This window comes from Hemiscyllium ocellatum, chromosome 15, assembly GCF_020745735.1.
Source record: "Hemiscyllium ocellatum isolate sHemOce1 chromosome 15, sHemOce1.pat.X.cur, whole genome shotgun sequence".
In the NCBI taxonomy this organism is placed as follows: Eukaryota; Metazoa; Chordata; class Chondrichthyes; order Orectolobiformes; family Hemiscylliidae; genus Hemiscyllium; species Hemiscyllium ocellatum.
In genome coordinates, this window is record NC_083415.1 from 7696243 (window position 1) to 7723265 (window position 27023).

Genomic DNA, 27023 nt, shown 5'->3' on the forward strand with positions numbered 1-27023 from the left:
GTGTGTGTGAATGTATTTATTGTGTGTGTGTGAATGTATTTATTGTGTGTGTGTGTGAATGTGTTTATTGTGTGTGTGTGTGAATGTGTTTATTGTGTGTCTGTGTGTGTGAATGTATTTATTGTGTGTGTGAATGTATTTATTGTGGGTGTGTGAATGTATGTATTGTGTGTGAATATATTTATTATGTGTGTGTGTGAATATATTTATTATGCATGTGTGTGTGTGAATGTATTTATTGTGTGTGTGTAAATGTATTTATTGTGTGTGTGTGAATGTATTTATTGTGTGTGTGTGATTGTATTTATTATGTGTGGGTGTGTGCGTGATTGTATTTATTGTGTGTGTGTGTGAATGTATTTATTATGTGTGTGATTGTATTTATTATGTGTGTGAATGTATTTATTATGTCTGTGTGTTGTTGTATTTATTATGTATGTGTGTGTAAATGTATTTATTATGTCTGTGTGTGATTGTATTTATTATGTCTGTGTGTGTAAATGTATTTATTGTGTGTGTGTGAATGTATTTATTATGTCAGTGTGTGATTGTATTTATTATGTGTGTGTGTAAATGTATTTATTATGTATGTGTGTGAATGTATTTATTATGTATGTGTGTGAATGTATTTATTGTGTGTGTGTGTGAATGTATTTATTATGTGTGTGAATGTATTTATTATGTCTGTGTGTGATTGTATTTATTATGTATGTGTGTGTAAATGTATTTATTATGTGTGTGTGTAAATGTATTTATTATGTATGTGTGTGTAAATGTATTTATTGTGTGTGTGTGAATGTATTTATTATGTCAGTGTGTGATTGTATTTATTATGTGTGTGTGTAAATGTATTTATTATGTACGTGTGTGATTGTATTTATTGTGTGTGTGTGTGTGTGATTGTATTTATTGTGTGTGTGTGTGATTGTATTTATTGTGTGTGTCATTGTATTTATTGTGTGTGTGTGATTGTATTTATTGTGTGTGTGTGTGTGTGTGATTGTATTTATTGTGTGTGTGTGTGTGTGTGTGATTGTATTTATTGTGTGTGTGAGTGTGATTGTATTTATTGTGTGTGTGAGTGTGATTGTATTTATTGTGTGTGTGTGTGTGAATGTATTTATTGTGTGTGTGTGTGTGATTGTATTTATTGTGTGTGTGTGATTGTATTTATTGTGTGTGTGTGATTGTATTTATTGTGTGTGTGTGTGATTGTATTTATTGTGTGTGTGTCATTGTATTTATTGTGTGTGCGTGATTGTATTTATTGTGTGTGTGCGTGATTGTATTTATTGTGTGTGTGTGCGTGATTGTATTTATTGTGTGTGTGTGCGTGATTGTATTTATTGTGTTTGTGTGTGTAATTGTATTTATTGTGTGTGTGATTGTATTTATTGTGTGTGTGTCATTGTATTTATTGTGTGTGTGTGTGTGTGTGTGTGATTGTATTTATTGTGTGTGTGTGCGTGATTGTATTTATTGTGTGTCTGTGCGTGATTGTATTTATTATGTATGTGTGTGTGAATGTATTTATTATGTGCGTGTGATTGTATTTATTATGTGTGTGTGATTGTATTTATTGTGTGTGTGTGTGTGATTGTATTTATTGTGTGTGTGTGTGATTGTCTTTATTGTGTGTGTGTGTGATTGTATTTATTGTGTGTGTGTGTGTGAATGTATTTATTATGTGTGTGAATGTATTTATTATGTCTGTGTGTGATTGTATTTATTATGTCTGTGTGTGATTGTATTTATTATGTATGTGTGTGTAAATGTTTTTATTATGTGTGTGTGTGAATGTATTTATTGTGTGTGTGTGCGTGATTGTATTTATTGTGTGTGTGTGTGTGATTGTATTTATTATGTCTGTGTGTGATTGTATTTATTATGTATGTGTGTGTGTGAATGTATTTATTATGTGTGTGTGATTGTATTTATTGTGTGTGTGTGATTGTATTTATTGTGTGTGTGTGTGTGAATGTATTTATTATGTGTGTGATTGTATTTATTATGTGTGTGAATGTATTTATTATGTCTGTGTGTGATTGTATTTATTATGTATGTGTGTGTAAATGTATTTATTATGTATGTGTGTGTAAATGTATTTATTATGTCTGTGTGTGATTGTATTTATTATGTCTGTGTGTGTAAATGTATTTATTGTGTGTGTGTGAATGTATTTATTATGTCAGTGTGTGAATGTATTTATGATGTGTGTGTGTAAATGTATTTATTATGTATGTGTGTGAATGTATTTATTATGTATGTGTGTGAATGTATTTATTGTGTGTATGTGTGAATGTATTTATTATGTGTGTGAATGTATTTTTATGTCTGTGTGTGATTGTATTTATTATGTGTGTGTGTAAATGTATTTATTATGTGTGTGTGTAAATGTATTTATTATGTGTGTGTGTGTGTGTGAATGTATTTATTGTGTGTGTGTGAATGTATTTATTATGTCAGTGTGTGATTGTATTTATTATGTGTGTGTGTAAATGTATTTATTATGTATGTGTGTGAATGTATTTATTATGTATGTGTGTGAATGTATTTATTGTGTGTGTGTGTGAATGTATTTATTATATGTGTGTGATTGTATTTATTATGTGTGTGTGTGTAAATGTATTTATTGTGTGTGTGTGAATGTATTTATTATGCATGTGTGTGTGAATGTATTTATTGTGTGTGTGAATGTATTTATTGTGTGTGTGAATGTATTTATTATGTCTGTGTGTGATTGTATTTTTTATGTATGTGTGTGTAAATGTATTTATTGTGTGTGTGTGTGTGTCAATGTATTTATTATCTATATGTGTGATTGTATTTATTGTGTGTGTGTGAATGTATTTATTATGTGTGTGTGATTGTATTTATTGTGTGTGTGAATGTATTTATTATGTATGTGTGTGTAAATGTATTTATTATGTATGTGTGTGTAAATGTATTTATTGTGTGTGTGTGTGACTGTATTTATTATGTGTGTGTGATTGTATTTATTATGTGTGTGAGAATGTATTTATTGTGTGTGTGAATGTATTTATTGTGTGTGTGAATGTATTTATTGTGTGTGTGTGAATGTATGTATTATGTGCGTGTGAATGTATTGTGTGTGTGAATGTATTTATTGTGTGTGTGTGTAAATGTATTTATTATGTATGTGTGTGAATGTATTTATTGTGTGTGTGTGTGATTGCATTTATTATGTGTGTGTGTGTGTAAATGTATTTATTATGTATGTGTGTGTAAATGTATTTATTATGTCTGTGTGTAAATGTATTTATTATGTATGTGTGTGTAAATGTATTTATTGTGTGTGTGTGTGAATGTATTTATTGTGTGTGTGTGATTGTATTTATTATGTGTGGGTGTGTGCGTGATTGTATTTATTGTGTGTGTGTGTGTGTGTGTGAATGTATTTATTATGTGTGTGATTGTATTTATTATGTGTGTGAATGTATTTATCATGTCTGTGTGTGATTGTATTTATTATGTATGTGTGTGTAAATGTATTTATTATGTCTGTGTGTGATTGTATTTATTATGTCTGTGTGTGTAAATGTATTGTGTGTGTGTGAATGTATTTATTATGTCAGTGTGTGATTGTATTTATTATGTGTGTGTGTAAATGTATTTATTATGTATGTGTGTGAATGTATTTATTATGTATGTGTGTGAATGTATTTATTGTGTGTGTGTGTGAATGTATTTATTATGTGTGTGAATGTATTTATTATGTCTGTGTGTGATTGTATTTATTATGTATGTGTGTGTAAATGTATTTATTATGTGTGTGTGTAAATGTATTTATTATGTATGTGTGTGTAAATGTATTTATTGTGTGTGTGTGAATGTATTTATTATGTCAGTGTGTGATTGTATTTATTATGTGTGTGTGTAAATGTATTTATTATGTATGTGTGTGAACGTATTTATTGTGTGTGTGTGTGTAAATGTATTTATTATGTATGTGTGTGAATGTATTTATTATATGTGTGTGATTGTATTTATTATGTGTGTGTGTGTGTAAATGTATTTATTATGTGTGTGTGTAAATGTATTTATTATGTGTGTGTGAATGTATTTATTATGCATGTGTGTGTGAATGTATTTATTGTGTGTGTGAATGTATTTATTATGTCTGTGTGTGATTGTATTTATTATGTATGTGTGTGTAAATGTATTTATTGTGTGTGTGTGTGTGTGTGTCAATGTCTTTCTTATCTATATGTGTGATTGTATTTATTGTGTGTGTGTGAATGTATTTATTGTGTGTGTGTGTGTGTGAATGTATTATGTATGTGTGTGAATGTATTTATTGTGTGTGTGAATGTATTTATTGTGGGTGTGTGAATGTATGTATTGTGTGTGAATATATTTATTATGTGTGTGTGTGAATATATTTATTATGCATGTGTGTGTGTGAATGTATTTATTGTGTGTGTGTGATTGTATTTATTGTGTGTGTGTGAATGTATTTATTATGTGTGTGTAAATGTATTTATTATGTCTGTGTGTGATTGTATTTATTATGTATGTGTGTGTAAATGTATTTATTATGTATGTGTGTGTAAATGTATTTATTATGTGTGTGTGTGTCAATGTATTTATTATCTATATGTGTGATTGTATTTATTGTGTGTGTGTGTGAATGTATTTATTGTGTGTGTGTGTGAATGTATTTATTGTGTGTGTGTGATTGTATTTATTGTGTGTGTGTGATTGTATTTATTGTGTGTGTGTGATTGTATTTATTGTGTGTGTGTGTGAATGTATTTATTGTGTGTGTGTGTGATTGTATTTATTGTGTGTGTGTGATTGTATTTATTGTGTGTGTGTGATTGTATTTATTGTGTGTGTGTGATTGTATTTATTATGTGTGTGTGTGTGATTGTATTTATTATGTGTGTGTGTGTGAATGTATTTATTATGTCTGTGTGTGATTGTATTTATTATGTCTGTGTGTGTGTGTCAATGTATTTATTATCTATATGTGTGATTGTATTTATTGTGTATGTGTGATTGTATTTATTGTGTGTGTGTGTGAATGTATTTATTGTGTGTGTGTGAATGTGTTTATTGTGTGTCTGTGTGTGTGAATGTATTTATTGTGTGTGTGAATGTATTTATTGTGGGTGTGTGAATGTATGTATTGTGTGTGAATATATTTATTATGTGTGTGTGTGAATATATTTATTATGCATGTGTGTGTGTGAATGTATTTATTGTGTGTGTGTGATTGTATGTATTGTGTGTGTGTGATTGTATTTATTATGTGTGTGTGTGTGAATGTATTTATTATCTGTGTGTGTGATTGTATTTATTATGTCTGTGTGTGATTGTATTTATTATGTCTGTGTGTGATTGTATTTATTATGTATGTGTGTGTAAATGTATTTATTATGTATGTGTGTGTAAATGTATTTATTATGTGTGTGTGTGTGAATGTATTTATTATGTGTGTGTGATTGTATTTATTATGTGTGTGAGAATGTATTTATTATGTGTGTGTGAATGTATTTATTGTGTGTGTGTGAATGTATTTATTGTGTGTGTGAATGTATTTATTGTGCGTGTGAATGTATTTATTGTGTGTGTGTGAATGTATGTATTATGTGCGTGTGAATGTATTTATTGTGTGTGTGAATGTATTTATTGTGTGTGTGTGTGTGAATGTATTTATTGTGTGTGTGTGTAAATGTATTTATTATGTATGTGTGTGAATGTATTTATTGTGTGTGTGTGATTGTATTTATTATGTGTGTGTGTGTAAATGTATTTATGTATGTGTAAATGTATTTATTATGTGTGTGTGTGTGAGAATGTATTTATTGTGTGTGTGTGAATGTATTTATTGTGTGTGTGTGAATGTATTTATTGTGTGTGTGAATGTATTTATTGTGTGTGTGTGAATGTATTTATTATGTGCGTGTGAATGTATTTATTGTGTGTGTGAATGTATTTATTGTGTGTGTGTGTAAATGTATTTATTGTGTGTGTGTGTGAATGTATTTATTATATGTGTGTGAAAATGTATTTATTATGTGTGTGTGTGTAAATGTATTTATTATGTATGTGTGTGAATGTATTTATTGTGTGTGTGTAAATGTATTTATTATGTATGTGTGTGAAAATGTATTTATTATGTGTGTGTGTGTAAATGTATTTATTATGTATGTGTGTGAATGTATTTATTGTGTGTGTGTGATTGTATTTATTATGTGTGTGTGTGTAAATGTATTTATTGTGTGTGTGTGAATGTATTTATTATGTATGTGTGTGAATGTATTTATTGTGTGTGTGAATGTATTATGTCTGTGTGTGATTGTATTTATTATGTATGTGTGTGAAAATGTATTTATTATGTGTGTGTGTGTAAATGTATTTATTATGTATGTGTGTGAATGTATTTATTGTGTGTGTGTGATTGTATTTATTATGTGTGTGTGTGTAAATGTATTTATTGTGTGTGTGTGAATGTATTTATTATGTATGTGTGTGAATGTATTTATTGTGTGTGTGAATGTATTATGTCTGTGTGTGATTGTATTTATTATGTGTGTGTGTGTAAATGTATTTATTATGTGTGTGTGTGTGTGTCAATGTATTTATTATCTATATGTGTGATTGTATTTATTGTGTGTGTGTGAATGTATTTATTATGTGTGTGTGAATGTATTTATTGTGTGTGTGTGTGAATGTATTTATTGTGTGTGTGTGTGAATGTGTTTATTGTGTGTCTGTGTGTGTGAATGTATTATGTATGTGTGTGTGAATGTATTTATTGTGTGTGTGAATGTATTTATTGTGTGTGTGAATGTATTTATTGTGGGTGTGTGAATGTATGTATTGTGTGTGAATATATTTATTATGTGTGTGTGTGAATATATTTATTATGCATGTGTGTGTGTGAATGTATTTATTGTGTGTGTGTGATTGATTGTATTTATTGTGTGTGTGATTGTATTTATTATGTATGTGTGTGTGAATGTATTTATTATGCTTGTGTGTGTGTGTGAATGTATTTATTGTGTGTGTGTGTGAATATATTTATTATGCATGTGTGTGTGATTGTATTTATTATGTGTGTGTGATTGTATTTATTATGTATGTGTGTGTGAATGTATTTATTATGTATGTGTGTGTGAATGTATTTATTATGCTTGTGTGTGTGTGTGAATGTATTTATTGTGTGTGTGTGAGAATGTATTTATTGTGTGTTTGTGAATGTATGTATTGTGTGTGAATATATTTATTATGTGTGTGTGAATATATTTATTATGCATGTGTGTGTGAATGTATTTATTGTGTGTGTGTGTGATTGTATTTATTATGTATGTGTGTGTGAATGTATTTATTATGTGTGTGCGAATGTATTTACTGTGTGTGTGTGAATGTATTTATTAGGTGTGTGTGTGATTGTATTTCTTATGTCAGTGTATTTATTGTGTGTGTGAATGTATTTAGTGTGTGTGTGAATGTATTTATGATGTGTGTGTGTGATTGTATTTATTAGGTGTGTGTGAATGTATTTATTATGTGTGTGAATGTATTTATTGTGTGTGTGAATGTATTTATTATGTATGTGTGTGTGTGATTGTATTTCTTATGTGAGTGTGAATGTATTTATTATGTGTGTGAATGTATTTATTGTGTGTGTGAATGTATTTATTATGTATGTGTGTGTGTGAATGTATTTATTGTGTGTGTGTGAATGTATTTTTTATGTCTGTGTGTGAATGTATTTATTATGTCTGTGTGTGATTGTATTTATTATGTATGTGTGTGTAAATGTATTTATTATGTATGTGTGTGTAAATGTATTTATTGTGTGTGTGTGTTAATGTATTTATTATTTATGTGTGTGATTGTATTTATTGTGTGTGTGTGAATGTATTTATTGTGTGTGTGTGATTGTATTTATTATATGTGTGTGTGTGGTTGTATTTATTGTGTGTGTGAATGTATTTATTATGTATGTGTGTGAACGTATTTATTATGTGTGTGTGAATGCATTTAATGCGTGTGAATGTATTTATTGTGTGTGTGTGAATGTATTTATAGTGTGTGTATGTGTGTGTGTGCGTGTGTGTGAATGTACTTATTGTGTGCGAATGTTTTTATTGTGTTTATGTGTGTGATTGTATTTATTAGGGGTGTGTGTGTGATTGTATTTATTATGTGAGTGTTATTGTATTTATTGTGTGTGTGTGTGTGAATGTATTTATTATGTATGTGTGTGTGAATGTATTTATTATGTATGTATGTGTGAATGTATTTATTGTGTGTGTGAATGTATTATTGTGTGTATGCGTGTGTATTTATTTATTATATCTGTGTGTGAATGTATTTATTATGTGTGTCTGTGAATGTATTTATTATGTATGTGCATGTGAAATTATTAATTATTATCTGTGTGTGAATGTATTTATTGTGTGTAAATGTATTTTTTGCATGTGTGGGAATGGATTTATTATGTGTGTGTGTGAATGTAGTTATTGTGTGTGTATGTGTGTGGTTGTATTTATGTGTGTGTGATTGTATTTATTGTGTGTGTGTGTGTGTGCGTCTGTGTGTGTGTGTGTGTGTGAATGTATTTATTGTGTGTATGTGTGTGAATGTATGTATTATGTGTGTGTGATTGTATTTATTGTGTGTGTGTGTGTGAATGTAGTTATCGTGTGTGTATGTGTGTGGTTGTATTTATTATGTATGTGTGATGGTATTTATTGTGTGTGTGTGTGTGTGTGGTTGTATTTATTGTGTGTATGTGTGTGAATGTATTTATTGTGTGTATGTGTGTGAATGTATTTATGATGTGTGTTTGAATGTATTTATTATGTGTATCTGTGTGATTGTATTTATTATGTATGTGTGAATGTTATTATTGTGTGTGTGTGATTGTATTTATTGTGTGTATGGATGTATTTATTATGTCTGTGTGTGATTGTATTTATTATATATGTGTGTGTGAATGTATTTATTATAAGTGTGTGTGTGAATGTATTTATATATGTGTGTGTGAATGTATTTATTATGTATGTGTGTGTAGATGTATTCATTGTGTGTGTGTGATTGTATTCATTGTGTGTGTGTGATTGTATTTATTATATGTGTGTGTATGGTTGTATTTATTATGTGTGTGTTTGTGTGGTTGTATTTATTATGTGTGTGTGTGTGGATGTATTTATTATGTACGTGTGTGTGAATGTATTTATTATGTACGTGTGTGTGAATGTATTTATTGTGTGTATGTGTGTGAATGTATTTATTGTGTGTATGTGTGTGAATGTATTTATGACGTGTGTGTGTGATTGTATTTCTTATGTGAGTGTGATTGTATTTATTATGTGTGTGAGAATGTATTTATTGTGTGTGTGTGTGTGTGTGAATGTATTTATTATGTGTGTGTGAATGTATTTATTATGTGCATGTGAATATATTTATTGTGTGTGTGAATGTATTTATTGTGTGTGTGTGTGAATGTATTTATTGTGTGTGTGTGTGTGTGTGTGTGAATGTATTTATTGTGTGTGTTTGTGAATGTATTTATTATGTGTGTATGCGTGTGTGATTGTATTTATTATGTATGTGTGTGTGAATGTATTTATTGTGTGTGTGTGAATGTATTTATTGTGTGTGTGATTGTATTTATTATGTCTGTGTGTGTAAATGTATTTATTATGTCTGTGTGTGTAAATGTATTATTATGTATGTGTGTGTAAATGTATTTATTGTGTGTGTGTGTCAATGTATTTATTATCTATGTGTGTGATTGTATTTCTTATGTGAGTGTGATTGTATTTATTATGTGTGTGAGAATGTATTTATTATGTGTGTGTGTGTGTGAATGTATTATGTATGTGTGTGTAAATGTATTCATTGTGTGTGTGTGATTGTATTTATTATGTATGTGTGTGTGAATGTATTTATTTTGTGTGTGTGTATGTACTAATTGAGTGTGTGTGTGAATGTATTTATTATGTATCTGTGTGTAAATGTATTTATTGTGTGTGTGTGTCAATGTATTTATTATCTATGTGTGTGATTGTATTTATTGTGTGTGTGTGTGTGTGTGTGTGTGATTGTATTTATTATGTATGTGTGTGTGAATGTATTTATTTTGTGTGTGTGTGTATGTACTAATTGAGTGTGTGTGTGAATGTATTTATTATGTATCTGTGTGTAAATGTATTTATTGTGTGTGTGTGTCAATGTATTTATTATCTATGTGTGTGAATGTATTTATTGTGTGTGTGTGATTGTATTTATTATGTATGTGTGTGTGAATGTATTTATTTTGTCTGTGTGTGTATGTACTAATTGAGTGTGTGTGTGAATGTATTTATTATGTATCTGTGTGTAAATGTATTTATTGTGTGTGTGTGTCAATGTATTTATTATCTATGTGTGTGAATGTATTTATTGTGTGTGTGTGTGAATGTATTTATTGTGTGTGTGTGTGTGATTGTATTTATTGTGTGTGTGTGTGAATGTATTTATTGTGTGTGTGTGTGAATGTATTTATTGTGTGTGTGTGAATGTATTGTGTGTGTGTGAATGTATTGTGTGTGTGTGAATGTATTTATTGTGTGTGTGTGTGAATGTGTTTATTGTGTGTGTGTGTATGTATTTATTGTGTGTGTGTGTATGTATTTATTATGTGTGTGTGTGAATGTATTTATTATGTGTGTGTGTGATTGTATTTATTGTGTGTGTGTGTGAATGTATTTATTGTGTGTGTGTGAATGTATTGTGTGTGTGTGAATGTATTGTGTGTGTGTGTGAATGTATTTATTGTGTGTGTGTGTAAATGTATTTATTGTGTGTGTGTGAATGTATTTATTATGTGTGTGTGTGTCTAAATGTATTTATTGTGTGTGTGTGTGAATGTATTTATTATGTGTGTGTGTGAATGTATTTATTATGTGTGTGTGTGTGATTGTATCTATTGTGTGTGTGTGTGAATGTATTTATTATGTCTGTGTGTGATTGTATTTATTATGTATGTGTGTGTAAATGTATTTATTATGTGTGTGTGTGTGTCAATGTATTTATTATGTCTGTGTGTGATTGTATTTATTGTGTGTGTGTGAATGTATTTATTGTGTGTGTGTGTGAATGTATTTATTGTGTATGTGTGAATGTATTGTGTGTGTGTGTGAATGTATTTATTATGTGTGTGTGTGAATGTGTTTATTGTGTGTGTGTGTGTGAATGTATTTATTATGTGTGTGTGAATGTATTTATTGTGTGTGCGAATGTATTTATTGTGGGTGTGTGAATATATGTATTGTGTGTGAATATATTTATTATGCATGTGTGTGTGAATGTATTTATTGTGTGTGTGTGATTGTATTTATTATGTGTGTGTGATTGTATTTATTATGTATGTGTGTGATTGTATTTATTATGTATGTGTGTGTGAATGTATTTATTATGCTTGTGTGTGTGTGAATGTATTTATTGTGTGTGTGAGAATGTATTTATTGTGTGTTTGTGAATGTATGTATTGTGTGTGAATATATTTATTGTGTGTGTGTCTGAATATATTTATTATGCATGTGTGTGTGAATGTATTTATTGTGTGTGTGTGATTGTATTTATTATGTGTGTGTGATTGAATTTATTATGTATGTGTGTGTGATTGTATTTATTATGTATGTGTGTGTGAATGTATTTATTATGTATGTGTGTGTGTGAATGTATTTATTAGGTGTGTGTGTGTGTGATTGTATTTCTTATGTCAGTGTATTTATTGTGTGTGTGAATGTATTTAGTGTGTGTGTGAATGGATTTATGATGTGTGTGTGAGAGATTGTATTTATTAGGTGTGTGTGTGATTGTATTTCTTATGTGAGTGTGATTGTATTTCTTATGTGAGTGAGGATGTATTTATTGTGTGTGTATGTGTGTGAATGTATTTATTATGTGCGTGTGAATGTATTTATTGTGTGTGTTTGTGAATGTATTTATTATGTGTGTGTGATTGTATTTATTATGTATGTGTGTGTGTGTGTTTGAATGTATTTATTGTGTGTGTGTGAATGTATTTATGTATGTGTGTGTGAATGTATTTATTATGCTTGTGTGTGTGTGTGAATGTATTTATTGTGTGTGTGTGTGTGTGTGAGAATGTATTTATTGTGTGTTTGTGAATGTGTGTATTGTGTGTGAATATATTTATTATGTGTGTGTGTGAATATATTTATTATGCATGTGTGTGTGATTGTATTTATTGTGTGTGTGTGATTGTATTTATTATGTATGTGTGTGTGAATGTATTTATTATGTACGTGTGTGTGGATGTATTTATTATGTACGTGTGTGGATGTATTTATTGAGTGTATGTGTGTGAATGTATTTATTGTGTGTATGCGTGTGAATGTATTTATGACGTGTGTGTGTGAGATTGTATTTCTTATGTGAGTGTGATTGTATTTATTATGTGTGTGAGAATGTATTTATTATGTGTGTGTGTGTGTGAATGTATTTATTGTGTGTGTGAATGTATTTATTGTGTGTGTGAATGTATTTATTGTGTGTGTGTGAATGTATTTATTGTGTGTGTGTGTGTGAAAGTATTTATTGTGTGTGTGTGTGAATGTATTTATTGTGTGTGTGTGTGTGAAAGTATTTATTGTGTGTGTGTGTGAATGTATTTATTGTGTGTGTGTGTGTGAATGTATTTATTGTGTGTGTTTGTGAATGTATTTATTATGTGTGTATGTGTGTGTGATTGTATTTCTTATGCATGTGTGTGTGTGTGTGTGTGAATGTATTTATTGTGTGTGTGTGTGTGAGAATGTATTTATTGTGTGTGTGTGAATGTATTTATTGTGTGTGTGTAAATGTATTTATTGTGTGTGTGTAAATGTATTTATTGTGTGTGTGTGAATGTATTTATTATGTCTGTGTGATTGAATTTATTATGTATGTGTGTGTAAATGTATTTATTATGTATGTGTGTGTAAATGTATTTATTATGTATGTGTGTGTGAATGTATTTATTATCTATGTGTGCGTGAATGTATTTATTATCTATGTGTGTGATTGTATTTCTTATGTGAGTGTGATTGTATTTATTATGTGTGTGAGAATGTATTTACTATGTGTGTGTGTGTGAATGTATTTATTGTGTGTACGTATTGAATGTATTTATTGTGTGTACGTATTGAATGTATTTATTATGTGTGTGTGTGATTGTATTTATTATGTATGTGTGTGATTGTATTTATTGTGTGTGTGTGTGTGATTGTATTTATTATGTGCGTGTGAATGTATTTATTGTGTGTGTATGTGAATGCATTTAATATGTATGTGTGTGATTGTATTTATTATGTGTGTGTGTGATTGTATTTACTATGTGCGTGTGAATGTATTTATTGTGTGTATGTGTGTGAATGTATTTATTATGTGTGTGTGTGTGTGACTGTATTTATTAGGAGTGTGTGTGTGAATGTATTTATTATGTGTGTGAATGTATTTATTATGTTTGTGTGTGATTGTATTTATTATGTATGTGTGTGTAAATGTATTTATTATGTGTGTGTGTGAATGTATTTATTATGTGTGTGTGCGTGATTGTATTTATTATGTGTGTGTGATTGTATTTATTATGTATGTGTGTGTGAATGTATTTATTATGTGTGTGTGTGAATGTATTTATTATGTGTGTGTGATTGTATTTATTACGTATGTGTGTGTGAATGTATTTATTGTGTGTGTGAATGTATTTATTGTGTGTGTGTGAATGTATTTATTATATGTGTGTGTGTGATTGTATTTATTGTGTGTGTGTGTGAATGTATTTATTGTGTGTGTGTGAATGTATTGTGTGTGTGTGAATGTATTGTGTGTGTGTGAATGTATTTATTGTGTGTGTGTGTGTGAATGTGTTTATTGTGTGTGTGTGTGAATGTATTTATTATGTGTGTGTGTGTGTGAATGTATTTATTATGTGTGTGTGTGTCTAAATGTATTTATTGTGTGTGTGTGTGAATGTATTTATTGTGTGTGTGTGTGAATGTATTTATTGTGTGTGTGTGAATGTATTTATTATGTGTGTGTGTGATTGTATTTATTGTGTGTGTGTGTGAATGTATTTATTGTGTGTGTGTGTGAATGTATTTATTGTGTGTGTGTGAATGTATTGTGTGTGTGTGTGAATGTATTTATTATGTCTGTTTGTGATTGTATTTATTATGTATGTGTGTGATTGTATTTATTGTGTGTGTGTCTAAATGTATTTATTGTGTGTGTGTGTGAATGTATTTATTGTGTGTGTGTGTGAATGTATTTATTGTGTGTGTGTGAATGTATTTATTATGTGTGTGTGTGATTGTATTTATTGTGTGTGTGTGTGAATGTATTTATTGTGTGTGTGTGTGAATGTATTTATTGTGTGTGTGTGAATGTATTGTGTGTGTGTGTGAATGTATTTATTATGTCTGTTTGTGATTGTATTTATTATGTATGTGTGTGTGAATGCATTTAATCTGTGTGAATGTATTTATTGTGTGTACGTATTGAATGTATTTTTTATGTGTGTGTGTGATTGTATTTATTGTGTGTGTGTGATTGTATTTATTATGTGCGTGTGTATGTATTTATTGTGTGTGTGTGTGAATGTATTTAATATGTATGTGTGTGATTGTATTTATTATGTGTGTGTGTGATTGTATTTACTATGTGTGTGTGAATGTAATTATTGTGTGTGTGTGTATGTATTTTGTATGTGTGTGTGAATGCATTTATTGTGTGTGAATGTATTTATTGTGTGTATGTGTGCGAATGTATTTATTATGTGTGTGTGTGATTGTATTTATTAGGAGTGTGTGTGTGAATGTATTTATTATGTCTGTGTGTGATTGTATTTATTATGTATGTGTGTGTAAATGTATTTATTATGTGTGTGTGTAAATGTATTTATTATGTGTGTGTGTGAATGTATTTATTATGTGTGTGCGTGATTGTATTTATTATGTCAGTGTGTGATTGTATTTATTATGTATGTGTGTGTGAATGTATTTATTATGTGTGTGTGTGAATGTATTTATTGTGTGTATGTGTGTGAATGTATTTATTATGTGTGTGAATGTATTTATTATGTCTGTGTGTGATTGTATTTATTATGTATGTGTGTGTGAATGTATTTATTATGTGTGTGTGTGTGAATGCATTTATTATGTGTGTGTGCGTGATTGTATTTATTATGTATGTGTGTGTGAATGTATTTATTGTATGTGTGTGTGAATGTATTTATTGTGTGTGTGTGTGAATGTATTTATTATGTGTGTGTGCGTGATTGTATTTATTATGTGTGTGTGATTGTATTTATTATGTATGTGTGTGTGAATGTATTTATTATGTGTGTGTGTAAATGTATTTATTGTGTGTGTGTGAATGTATTTACTATTTGTGTGTGTGTGTAAATGTATTTATTGTGTGTGTGTGAGTAAATGTATTTATTGTGTGTGTGTGAATGTATTTATTGTGTGTGTGTGTGTGAATGTATTTATTATGTGTGTGTGCGTGATTGTATTTATTATGTATGTGTGTGTGAATGTATTTATTATGTATGTGTGTCTAAATGTATTTATTATGTGTGTGTGTAAATGTATTTATTATGTGTGTGTGAATGTATTTATTGGGTGTGTGTGTGAATGTATTTATTATGTGTGTGTGTGATTGTATTTATTATGTGTGTGTGTAAATGTATTTATTGTGTGTGTGTGAATGTATTTACTATTTGTGTGTGTGTAAATGTATTGTGTGTGTGTGTGTAAATGTATTTATTGTGTGTGTGTGAATGTATTTATTGTGTGTGTGTGTGTGAATGTATTTATTGTGTGTGTGTGTGAATTTATTTACTATGTCTGTGTGTGATTGTATTTATTATGTATGTGTGTGTAAATGTATTTATTATGTATGTGTGCTTTAATGTATTTATTATGTGTGTGTGTGTGTCAATGTTTTTATTATCTATGTGTGTGATTGTATTTATTGTGTGTGTGTGAATGTATTTATTGTGTGTGTGTGTGTGAATGTATTTATTGTGTGTGTGTGAATGTATTTATTGTGTGTGTGTGTGAATGTATTTATTATGTATGTGTGTGTGTGTGTAAATGTATTTATTGTGTGTGTGTGAATGTATTTATTGTGTGTGTGTGAATGTATTTATTATGTATGTGTGTGTGAATGTATTTATTGTGTGTGTGTGTGAATGTATTTATTATGTCTGTGTGTGATTGTATTTATTGTGTGTGTGTGTGAATGTATTTATTATGTATGTGTGTGTAAATGTATTTATTATGTGTGTGTGTGTGTCAATGTATTTATTATCTATGTGTGTGATAGTATTTATTGTGTGTGTGTGTGTGAATGTATTTATTGTGTGTGTGTGAATGTATTTATTGTGTGTGTGTGTGAATGTATTTATTATGTGTGTGTGAATGTATTTATTGTGTGTGTGTGTGTAAATGTATTTATTGTGTGTGTGTGATTGTATTTATTATGTATGTGTGTGAATGTATTTGTGTCTGTGTGTGATTGTATTTATTATGTATGTGTGTGTAAATGTATTTATTATGTATGTGTGTGTAAATGTATTTATTATGTATGTGTGTGAATGTATTTATTTTGTGTGTGTGTGTGAATGTATTTATTATGTCTGTGTGTGATTGTATTTATTGTGTGTGTGTGTGTAAATGTATTTATTATGTATGTGTGTGTAAATGTATTATGTGTGTGTGTGTGTCAATGTATTTATTATCTATGTGTGTGATTGTATTTATTGTGTGTGTGTGTGTGAATGTATTTATTGTGTGTGTGTGAATGTATTTATTGTGTGTGTGTGTGAATGTATTTATTATGTGTGTGTGATGGTATTTATTGTGTGTGTGTAAATGTATTTATTATGTATGTGTGTGTGATTGTATTTATTATGTATGTGTGTGTGAATGTATTTATTGTGTCTGTGTGTGATTGTATTTATTATGTATGTGTGTGTAAATGTATTTATTATGTATGTGTGTGTGAATGTATTTATTATGTGTGTGTGAATGTATTTATTATGTATGTGTGTGAATGTATTTATTTTGTGTGTGTGTGTGAATGTATTTATTATGTGTGTGTGTGATTGTATTTATTGTGTGTGTGTGTAAATGTATTTATTATGTGTGTGTGTAAATGTATTTATTGTGTGTGTGTGAATGTATTTATTATGTGTGTGTGTCTAAATGTATTTATTGTGTGTGTGTGAATGTATTTATTGTGTGTGTGTGTGAATGTATTTATTATGTCTGTGTGTGATTGTATTTATTGTGTGTGTTTGTAAATGTATTTATTGTGTGTGTGTGTGAATGTATTTATTATGTGTGTGTGTGTCTAAATGTATTTATTGTGTGTGTGTGTGAATGTATTTATTATGTGTGTGTGTGAATGTATTTATTATGTGTGTGTGTGATTGTATTTATTATGTATGTGTGTGTAAATGTATTTATTATGTGTGTGTGTGTCAATGTATTTATTATGTCTGTGTGTGATTGTATTTATTGTGTGTGTGTGAATGTATTTATTATGTGTGTGATTGTATTTATTGTGTGTGTGTGAATGTATTTATTGTGTGTGTGTGTGAATGTATTTATTGTGTGTGTGTGTGTGTGAATGTATTTATTGTGTGTGTGTGTGTGTGATTGTATTTATTGTGTGTGTGTGTGAATGTATTTATTGTGTGTGTGTGAATGTATTGTGTGTGTGTGAATGTATTGTGTGTGTGTGTGAATGTATTTATTGTGTGTGTGTGTGTGAATGTGTTTGTTGTGTGTGTGTGTGAATGTATTTATTATGTGTGTGTGTGTCTAAATGTATTTATTGTGTGTGTGTGTGTGTGTGTGAATGTATTTATTGTGTGTGTGTGTGATTGTATTTATTGTGTGTGTGTGTGAATGTATTTATTGTGTGTGTGTGTGAATGTATTGTGTGTGTGTGAATGTATTGTGTGTGTGTGTGAATGTATTTATTATGTCTGTTTGTGATTGTATTTATTATGTATGTGTGTGTGAATGCATTTAATCTGTGTGAATGTATTTATTGTGTGTACGTATTGAATGTATTTTTATGTGTGTGTGTGATTGTATTTATTATGTATGTGTGTGATTGTATTTATTGTGTGTGTGTGATTGTATTTATTATGTGCGTGTGTATGTATTTATTGTGTGTGTGTGTGAATGTATTTAATATGTATGTGTGTGATTGTATTTATTATGTGTGTGTGTGATTGTATTTACTATGTGTGTGTGAATGTAATTATTGTGTGTGTGTGTGTGTGTATGTATTTTGTATGTGTGTGTGAATGTATTTATTGTGTATGTGTGCGAATGTATTTATTATGTGTGTGTGTGATTGTATTTATTAGGAGTGTGTGTGTGAATGTATTTATTATGTCTGTGTGTGATTGTATTTATTATGTATGTGTGTGTAAATGTATTTATTATGTGTGTGTGTAAATGTATTTATTATGTGTGTGTGTGAATGTATTTATTATGTGTGTGTGTGATTGTATTTATTATGTCAGTGTGTGATTGTATTTATTATGTATGTGTGTGTGAATGTATTTATTATGTGTGTGTGTGAATGTATTTATTGTGTGTATGTGTGTGAATGTATTTATTATGTGTGTGAATGTATTTATTATGTCTGTGTGTGATTGTATTTATTATGTATGTGTGTGTGAATGTATTTATTATGTGTGTGTGTGTGTGAATGTATTTATTATGTGTGTGTGCGTGATTGTATTTATTATGTATGTGTGTGTGAATGTATTTATTGTATGTGTGTGTGAATGTATTTATTGTGTGTGTGTGTGAATGTATTTATTATGTGTGTGTGCGTGATTGTATTTATTATGTGTGTGTGATTGTATTTATTATGTATGTGTGTGTGAATGTATTTATTATCTATGTGTGTCTAAATGTATTTATTATGTGTGTGTGTAAATGTATTTATTATGTGTGTGTTGTGTGTGTGTAAATGTATTTATTATGTGTGTGTGAATGTATTTATTGTGTGTGTGTGTGAATGTATTTATTATGTGTGTGTGTGATTGTATTTATTATGTGTGTGTGTAAATGTATTTATTGTGTGTGTGTGAATGTATTTACTATTTGTGTGTGTGTGTAAATGTATTTATTGTGTGTGTGTGAGTAAATGTATTTATTGTGTGTGTGTGAATGTATTTATTGTGTGTGTGTGTGTGAATGTATTTATTATGTGTGTGTGCGTGATTGTATTTATTATGTATGTGTGTGTGAATGTATTTATTATGTATGTGTGTCTAAATGTATTTATTATGTGTGTGTCTAAATGTATTTATTATGTGTGTGTGTAAATGTATTTATTATGTGTGTGTGAATGTATTTATTGGGTGTGTGTGTGAATGTATTTATTATGTGTGTGTGTGATTGTATTTATTATGTGTGTGTGTAAATGTATTTATTGTGTGTATGTGAATGTATTTACTATTTGTGTGTGTGTGTAAATGTATTTATTGTGTGTGTGTGAGTAAATGTATTTATTGTGTGTGTGTGAATGTATTTATTGTGTGTGTGTGTGTGAATGTATTTATTGTGTGTGTGTGAATTTATTTACTATGTCTGTGTGTGATTGTATTTATTATGTATGTGTGTGTAAATGTATTTTTTATGTATGTGTGCTTTAATGTATTTATTATGTGTGTGTGTGTGTCAATGTTTTTATTATCTATGTGTGTGATTGTATTTATTGTGTGTGTGTGAATGTATTTATTGTGTGTGTGTGTGTGAATGTATTTATTGTGTGTGTGTGAATGTATTTATTGTGTGTGTGTGAATGTATTTATTATGTATGTGTGAGTGTGTGTAAATGTATTTATTGTGTGTGTGTGAATGTATTTATTGTGTGTGTGTGAATGTATTTATTATGTATGTGTGTGTGAATGTATTTATTGTGTGTGTGTGTGAATGTATTTATTGTGTGTGTGTGTGAATGTATTTATTATGTCTGTGTGTGATTGTATTTATTGCGTGTGTGTGTGAATGTATTTATTATGTATGTGTGTGTAAATGTATTTATTATGTGTGTGTGTGTGTCAATGTATTTATTATCTATGTGTGTGATTGTATTTATTGTGTGTGTGTGTGTGAATGTATTTATTGTGTGTGTGTGAATGTATTTATTGTGTGTGTGTGTGAATGTATTTATTATGTGTGTGTGAATGTATTTATTGTGTGTGTATGTGTGTGTGTAAATGTATTTATTGTGTGTGTGTGATTGTATTTATTATGTATGTGTGTGTGAATGTATTTGTGTCTGTGTGTGATTGTATTTATTATGTATGTGTGTGTAAATGTATTTATTATGTATGTGTGTGTGAATGTATTTATTATGGATGTGTGTGAATGTATTTATTTTGTGTGTGTGTGTGAATGTATTTATTATGTCTGTGTGTGATTGTATTTATTATGTCTGTGTGTGATTGTATTTATTGTGTGTGTGTGTAAATGTATTTATTGTGTGTGTGTGTAAATGTATTTATTGTGTGTGTGTGTGAATGTATTTATTATGTGTGTGTGTGTCTAAATGTATTTATTGTGTGTGTGTGTGAATGTATTTATTATGTGTGTGTGAATGTATTTAATATGTGTGTGTGTGATTGTATTTATTGTGTGTGTGTGTGAATGTATTTATTATGTCTGTGTGTGATTGTATTTATTATGTATGTGTGTGTAAATGTATTATGTGTGTGTGTGTTAATGTATTTATTATGTCTGTGTGTGATTGTATTTATTGTGTGTGTGTGAATGTATTTATTATGTGTGTGATTGTATTTATTGTGTGTGTGTGAATGTATTTATTATGTGTGTGATTGTATTTATTGTGTGTGTGTGAATGTATTTATTGTGTGTGTGTGTGTGAATGTATTTATTGTATGTGTGTGTGAATGTATTTATTGTGTGTGTGTGTGAATGTATTTATTGTGTGTGTGTGTGTGAATGTATTTATTGTGTGTGTGTGTGAATGTATTTATTGTGTGTGTGTGTGAATGTATTGTGTGTGTGTGAATGTATTGTGTGTGTGTGAATGTATTGTGTGTGTGTGTGAATGTATTTATTGTGTGTGTGTGTGTGAATGTGTTTATTGTGTGTGTGTGTATGTATTTATTGTGTGTGTGTGTGAATGTATTTATTGTGTGTGTGTGTGAATGTATTTATTATGTGTGTGTGTGATTGTATTTATTGTGTGTGTGTGAATGTATTTATTGTGTGTGTGTGAATGTATTGTGTGTGTGTGAATGTATTGTGTGTGTGTGAATGTATTGTGTGTGTGTGTGTAAATGTATTTATTGTGTGTGTGTGTAAATGTATTTATTGTGTGTGTGTGAATGTATTTATTATGTGTGTGTGTGTCTAAATGTATTTATTGTGTGTGTGTGTGAATGTATTTATTATGTGTGTGTGTGTGATTGTATTTATTGTGTGTGTGTGTGAATGTATTTATTATGTCTGTGTGTGATTGTATTTATTATGTATGTGTGTGTAAATGTATTTATTGTGTGTGTGTGAATGTATTGTGTGTGTGTGAATGTATTGTGTGTGTGTGTGAATGTATTTATTGTGTGTGTGTGTAAATGTATTTATTGTGTGTGTGTGAATGTATTTATTATGTGTGTGTGTGTCTAAATGTATTTATTGTGTGTGTGTGTGAATGTATTTATTATGTGTGTGTGTGAATGTATTTATTATGTGTGTGTGTGTGATTGTATCTATTGTGTGTGTGTGTGAATGTATTTATTATGTCTGTGTGTGATTGTATTTATTATGTATGTGTGTGTAAATGTATTTATTATGTGTGTGTGTGTGTGTGTCAATGTATTTTTTATGTCTGTGTGTGAATGTATTTATTGTGTGTGTGTGTGAATGTATTTATTGTGTGTGTGTGTGAATGTATTGTGTGTGTGTGTGAATGTATTTATTATGTGTGTGTGTGAATGTGTTTATTGTGTGTGTGTGTGTGAATATATTTATTATGCATGTGTGTGTGAATGTATTTATTGTGTGTGTGTGATTATTTATTATGTGTGTGTGATTGTATTTATTATGTATGTGTGTGATTGTATTTATTATGTATGTGTGTGTGAATGTATTTATTATGCTTGTGTGTGTGTGTGAATGTATTTATTGTGTGTGTGTGTGAATGTATTTATTGTGTGTGTGTGTGAATGTATTTATTGTATGTGTGTGTGAGATTGTATTTATTGTGTGTGTGTGTGAATGTATTTATTGTGTGTGTGTGTGAATGTATTTATTGTGTGTGTGTGTGTGAATGTATTTATTGTGTGTGTGTGAATGTATTTATTGTGTGTGTGTGAATGTATTGTGTGTGTGTGAATGTATTTATTGTGTGTGTGTGTGAATGTGTTTATTGTGTGTGTGTGTGAATGTATTTATTGTGTGTGTGTGAATGTATTTATTGTGTGTGTGAGAATGTATTTATTGTGTGTTTGTGAATGTATGTATTGTGTGTGAATATATTTATTGTGTGTGTGTGTGAATATATTTATTATGCATGTGTGTGTGAATGTATTTATTGTGTGTGTGTGATTGTATTTATTATGTGTGTGTGATTGAATTTATTATGTATGTGTGTGTGATTGTATTTATTGTGTGTGTGTGAATGTATTTATTATGTATGTGTGTGTGAATGTATTTATTATGCTTGTGTGTGTGTGTGAATGTATTTATTGTGTGTGTGTGTGTGTGTGTGATTGTATTTATTGTGTGTGTGTGATTGTATTTATTGTGTGTGTGTGATTGTATTTATTATGTATGTGTGTGTGAATGTATTTATTATGTACGTGTGTGTGGATGTATATATTATGTACGTGTGTGGATGTATTTATTGTGTGTATGCGTGTGAATGTATTTATGACGTGTGTGTGTGAGATTGTATTTCTTATGTGAGTGTGATTGTATTTATTATGTGTGTGAGAATGTATTTATTATGTGTGTGTGTGTGTGAATGTATTTATTGTGTGTGTGAATGTATTTATTGTGTGTGTGAATGTATTTATTGTGTGTGTGTGATTGTATTTATTGTGTGTGTGTGATTGTATTTATTATGTATGTGTGTGTGAATGTATTTATTATGTACGTGTGTGTGGATGTATTTATTATGTACGTGTGTGGATGTATTTATTGAGTGTATGTGTGTGAATGTATTTATTGTGTGTATGCGTGTGAATGTATTTATGACGTGTGTGTGTGAGATTGTATTTCTTATGTGAGTGTGATTGTATTTATTATGTGTGTGAGAATGTATTTATTATGTGTGTGTGTGTGTGAATGTATTTATTGTGTGTGTGAATGTATTTATTGTGTGTGTGTGAATGTATTTATTGTGTGTGTGTGTGTGAAAGTATTTATTGTGTGTGTGTGTGAATGTATTTATTGTGTGTGTGTGTGAATGTATTTATTATGTGTGTGTGTGAATGTATTTATTGTGTGTGTGTGAATGTATTGTGTGTGTGTGAATGTATTGTGTGTGTGTGTGACTGTATTTATTGTGTGTGTGTGTAAATGTATTTTTTGTGTGTGTGTGTAAATGTATTTATTGTGTGTGTGTGAATGTATTTATTATGTGTGTGTGTGTCTAAATGTATTTATTGTGTGTGTGTGAATGTATTTATTATGTGTGTGTGTGAATGTATTTATTATGTGTGTGTGTGTGATTGTATCTATTGTGTGTGTGTGTGAATGTATTTATTATGTCTGTGTGTGATTGTATTTATTATGTATGTGTGTGTAAATGTATTTATTATGTGTGTGTGTGTGTCAATGTATTTATTATGTCTGTGTGTGAATGTATTTATTGTGTGTGTGTGTGAATGTATTTATTGTGTGTGTGTGTGAATGTATTGTGTGTGTGTGTGAATGTATTTATTATGTGTGTGTGTGAATGTGTTTATTGTGTGTGTGTGTGTGAATGTATTTATTATGTATGTGTGTGTGAATGTATTTATTGTGTGTGCAAATGTATTTATTGTGGGTGTGTGAATATATGTATTGTGTGTGAATATATTTATTATGCATGTGTGTGTGAATGTATTTATTGTGTGTGTGTGATTGTATTTATTATGTGTGTGTGATTGTATTTATTATGTATGTGTGTGATTGTATTTATTATGTATGTGTGTGTGAATGTATTTATTATGTATGTGTGTGTGAATGTATTTATTATGCTTGTGTGTGTGTGTGAATGTATTTATTGTGTGTGTGTGAATGTATTTATTGTGTGTGTGTGTGATTGTATTTATTGTGTGTGTGTGTGAATGTATTTATTGTGTGTGTGTGTGAATGTATTTATTATGTATGTGTGTGTAAATGTATTTATTGTGTGTGTGTGAATGTATTTATTGTGTGTGTGTGAATGTATTGTGTGTGTGTGAATGTATTTATTGTGTGTGTGTGTGAATGTGTTTATTATGTGTGTATGTGTGTGTGATTGTATTTCTTATGCATGTGTGTGTGTGTGTGTGTGTGTGTGAATGTATTTATTGTGTGTGTGTGTGTGAGAATGTATTTATTGTGTGTGTGTGAATGTATTTATTGTGTGTGTGTAAATGTATTTATTGTGTGTGTGTGAATGTATTTATTATGTCTGTGTGATTGTATTTATTATGTATGTGTGTGTAAATGTATTTATTATGTATGTGTGTGTAAATGTATTTATTATGTATGTGTGTGTGAATGTATTTATTATCTATGTGTGCGTGAATGTATTTATTATCTATGTGTGTGATTGTATTTCTTATGTGAGTGTGATTGTATTTATTATGTGTGTGAGAATGTATTTACTATGTGTGTGTGTGTGAATGTATTTATTGTGTGTACGTATTGAATGTATTTATTGTGTGTACGTATTGAATGTATTTATTATGTGTGTGTGTGATTGTATTTATTATGTATGTGTGTGATTGTATTTATTGTGTGTGTGTGTGTGATTGTATTTATTATGTGCGTGTGAATGTATTTATTGTGTGTGTATGTGAATGCATTTAATATGTATGTGTGTGATTGTATTTATTATGTGTGTGTGTGATTGTATTTACTATGTGCGTGTGAATGTATTTATTGTGTGTATGTGTGTGAATGTATTTATTATGTGTGTGTGTGTGTGACTGTATTTATTAGGAGTGTGTGTGTGAATGTATTTATTATGTGTGTGAATGTATTTATTATGTTTGTGTGTGATTGTATTTATTATGTATGTGTGTGTAAATGTATTTATTATGTGTGTGTGTGAATGTATTTATTATGTGTGTGTGTGTGAATGTATTTATTATGTGTGTGTGCGTGATTGTATTTATTATGTGTGTGTGATTGTATTTATTATGTATGTGTGTGTGAATGTATTTATTATGTATGTGTGTGTGAATGTATTTATTATGTGTGTGTGTGAATGTATTTATTATGTGTGTGTGATTGTATTTATTACGTATGTGTGTGTGAATGTATTTATTGTGTGTGTGAATGTATTTATTGTGTGTGTGTGAATGTATTTATTATGTGTGTGTGTGAATGTATTTATTATGTGTGTGTGCGTGATTGTATTTATTATGTGTGTGTGTGTGAATGTATTTATTATGTGTGTGTGATTGTATTTATTATGTGTGTGTGTGATTGTATTTATTGTGTGTGTGTGTGTGAATATATTTATTGTGTGTGTGTGTGTGTGTGATTGTATTTCTTATGTGAGTGTGATTGTATTTTTTATGTGTGTGAGAATGTATTTATTGTGTGTGTATGTGTGTGAATGTATTTAGTGTGTGTATGTGTGTGATTGTATTTATTAGGAGTGTGTGTGTGAATGTATTTATTATGTGTGTGTGTGTGAATGTATTTATTATGTGTGTGTGCGTGAATGTATTTATTATGTATGTGTGTGTGAATGTATTTATTGTGTGTGTGTGAATGTATTTATTGTGTGTGTGTGAATGTATTTATTGTGTGTGTGAATGTATTTATGGTGTGTGTGTGTGTGAATGTATTTAATATGTATGTGTGTGATTGTATTTATTATGTGTGTGTGTGATTGTATTTACTATGTGCGTGTGAATGTATTTATTGTGTGTGTGTGTATGTATTTTGTATGTGTGTGTGAATGCATTTATTGTGTGTGAATGTATTTATTGTGTGTATGTGTGTGATTGTATTTATTAGGAGTGTGTGTGTGAATGTATTTATTATGTCTGTGTGTGATTGTATTTATTATGTATGTGTGTGTAAATGTATTTATTATGTGTGTGTGTAAATGTATTTATTATGTGTGTGTGATTGTATTTATTATGTGTGTGTGTAAATGTATTTATTATGTGTGTGTGATTGTATTTATTACGTATGTGTGTGTGAATGTATTTATTATGTGTGTGTGTGAATGTATTTATTATGTGTGTGTGATTGTATTTATTATGTATGTGTGTGTGAATGTATTTATTGTGTGTGTGTGTGAATGTATTTATTAGGTGTGTGTGTGTGTGATTGTATTTCTTATGTGAGTGTGATTGTATTTATTATGTGTGTGAGAATGTATTTATTGTGTGTATATGTGTGTGAATGTATTTATTGTGTGTGTGAATGTATTTATTGTGTGTGTGTGTGAATGTATTTAATATGTATGTGTGTGATTGTATTTATTATGTGTGTGTGTGATTGTATTTACTATGTGCGTGTGAATGTATTTATTGTGTGTGTTTGTATGTGTGTGTGAATGCATTTATTGTGTGTGAATGTGTTTATTGTGTGTATGTGTGTGAATGTATTTATTATGTGTGTGTGTGTTTGTATTTATTAGGAGTGTGTGTGTGAATGTATTTATTATGTGTGTGAATGTATTTATTATGTCTGTGTGTGATTGTATTTATTATGTATGTGTGTGTAAATGTATTTATTATGTGTGTGTGTGAATGTATTTATTATGTGTGTGTG

The 27023-nt window shown here is 29.3% G+C and overlaps 1 protein-coding gene across 2 annotated transcripts in view; it reads left to right on the forward strand.

Annotated features, from left to right (window-relative positions):
- ttll9 (tubulin tyrosine ligase-like family, member 9) overlaps window positions 1-27023 on the forward strand; it is a 131604-nt gene that overhangs the window by 60407 nt on the left and 44174 nt on the right. The gene's annotated exons all lie outside the window — the stretch shown is intronic.